We start from the raw sequence: 2,756 nt of genomic DNA, 5'->3' as shown, positions 1-2,756 counted from the left end.
TCCTCCTGAAATGAGAGCTCTGCTGTATAATCTGTTGAAGTGTTGCATTTTATGAGATCCATAAAAGCAAAAACTGTACATTTGATATGATACTGATATGCACTATATATGTATTGTAATTGTAATAGTAGTCATTTCTTTTTGATGTGTAAGATATGCAGGAAAGATGATAATTAAAACATTTTGCATTTAAAAAAAAATAGAGAAAAAATAGATAATTTTAAGGAATAATACCAACTTAATATCGAAACCAAATTAAAAAGCAATATATCTGCAGTCATGGGCTCTCTTGGAACATAAAATACCATACATAATTATTTTGGAACTCTTCGGTGGTAATTATTTAAAAATGTATAATTATTCAAACCTGTACCTTTAATCAGGTGGAAAGAAATGCAAACTAAAAGCAGTAGACTTTCATCTGGCCATAAGAATGTACCCGTAGGGAGATACAGAGCCATATGTGTAAGCAGGTATTGATTGTAGGATATAGTGGCACCCAGCAAGTCGATCACTGTAAAAAGAAACCAGTCTTTACTAGCAACTCATGAAATAATCCTTTAAAGACGATGCACAGATAGTGAAAAGATACATGAATGGATGTCTGATAACGATGTACCAAAATAGATAGATAGAAAGAAAGAAATTGCAGTTAATTTAGACACTATTCTAACTAACTTTTACATTACTTAGAAATAACATTGTAAAAGCAAAAAGGAAATGTTTATTTAATAGTTTAAGAATAATTTGTACAGTTTAATAAATAAAACCTGCCTATTTGCATCTGATACATACCATATTTGCTGCGAATGTACATTTAGCTGTTCTGTGGGAACCAAACTCAAACAGTTTAAATGTGTTTTTGCTGAATTTTTAATGTGCAAACTTTCACATATTAGTATTTTCTACTGATACAGCTATAATAAATCTGTTTTTTTTTTTTTTTTTTTTTACAACAGTTTCAATCTTATATCTATCCATTTACCCTCTTTCCATATAAATTCCCTCTTTATCTCTTTCAACTATTTCCTTTTCCATCAGTCCCCCTTGCCCATGTTGTCTCACATTTCATTGTATCTCTACCTCAACACATCAGATTGACCCTCGATTCATTTCTGATGAATCTATTACAGAGAAAGGGAAAAGGAGAGAGAAAGAGGGACAAGCAAAAATGAAGGAATGTGGGAGAGAGAAGCTTATATACATTTTCTCTCTCTAGCAATCTGCGTGAAGAGAAAGAGAATTCCAGAAAGTAAACTAGATTCGGCCCCTTGGGCAGAGTTTTAATAAGGGAGCATGTGCTAGTTTTGCTTGGAGCTGGAATGGGCAATATCAGGATTTCCTGAGTGATAAATTACCTTTTGTCTTCCTGAATTTAATGAGTGAACATAGAGAAGGATTTTAAGGGCTATTATCTATCATGGTACATTTGTTGCTGGCTGAGGGAAGAGCTGCTGATGTAACAATATCTTGAGTGAAACTGAAAGAATTCATGATTTTATACATCACTGTAGACATAGATGTGCTGTTCTGCCCTTGTATTCACTAGACAATTTGAGACCACACAATTTAAAAGAATCATCCATCATAACATATACTGTGACAACAGTCAATATGTTACATTTTGACACCACATCTCCTACTTACCTGGGCAACACATAGCAGTTCTGGTGTAAATCAGTGTTTTTGAATGAAACTGTTAAATATATGATTCAGTTATTTTTTTTTCCTGATTAGTTAAGTGTTGAGTGAACTGCATAAATTAATGATCCAGTGAATCACTCTGAAAGAAAGCCACTGATATAGTTCCTAAATAAACCAATTCTTTAAACAAATTGGTTAAGTTCAGTTACTTACAAGTTTCATTCCTGAATGAAGCAAGTGTTTTGAGTGAATCGATTAAGTATATGATTCCTGACTGCTGAATGAATTAAGTGTTTTGAGTGAATTGGTTAAATGGATGATCCACTGAATCACTCAAAAAAAGCCACATTCATAAATCGAGTTGTTGAACAAATCAGTTGAGTACATGGTTCACTTACTTACATGTTTCATTCCCAAATAAATCAAGTGTTTTGAATTAACTGATTTTGATTTAATGACTGCTGAATGAATTGAGTGTTTTGAGTGCATTGGTTAAATGGATGAAAAAAAGGCATTCATAAGTAAACTACAGAGTTGCTGGACAAATCAATTGAGTGCATGATTCAATTACTCACTTACAGTGGTGTGAAAAAGTGTTGGCCCCCCTAATGATTTTTTTATTTTTTTGCATGTTTGTCACACGTTAATGTTTCAGATCATCAAACCAATTTAAATATTAATCAAAGATAACACAAGTAAACACAACATGCAGTTTTTAAATGAAGGGTTTTTTTATGAAGGGGGAAAAAATCCAAACCCACATGGCCCTGTGTGAAAAGGTGTTTGGGACTCCAGCGAACCACAGTGAGAGCCATTATCCACAAATGGCGAAAACATGGAACAGTGGTGAACTTTCCCAGGAGTGGCCGGCCGACCAAAATTACCCCAAGAGCGCAGCGACGACTCATCCAAGAGGTCACAAAAGACCCCACAACAACATCTAAAGAACTGCAGGCTCTCTTGCCTCAGTTAAGGTCAGTGTTCATGACTCCACCATAAGAAAGAGACTGGGCAAAAATGGCCTGCATGGCAGAGTTCCTGGATGAAACCGCTGCTGAGCAAAAGGAACATAAAGGCTCAGTCTTGCCAGAACACATCTTGATGATTCCCAA

The sequence above is a fragment of the Garra rufa genome, chromosome 11 (genome assembly GCF_049309525.1).
Source record: "Garra rufa chromosome 11, GarRuf1.0, whole genome shotgun sequence".
NCBI classification, from domain to species: domain Eukaryota; kingdom Metazoa; phylum Chordata; class Actinopteri; order Cypriniformes; family Cyprinidae; genus Garra; species Garra rufa.
This window is presented reverse-complemented; position numbering follows the sequence as displayed.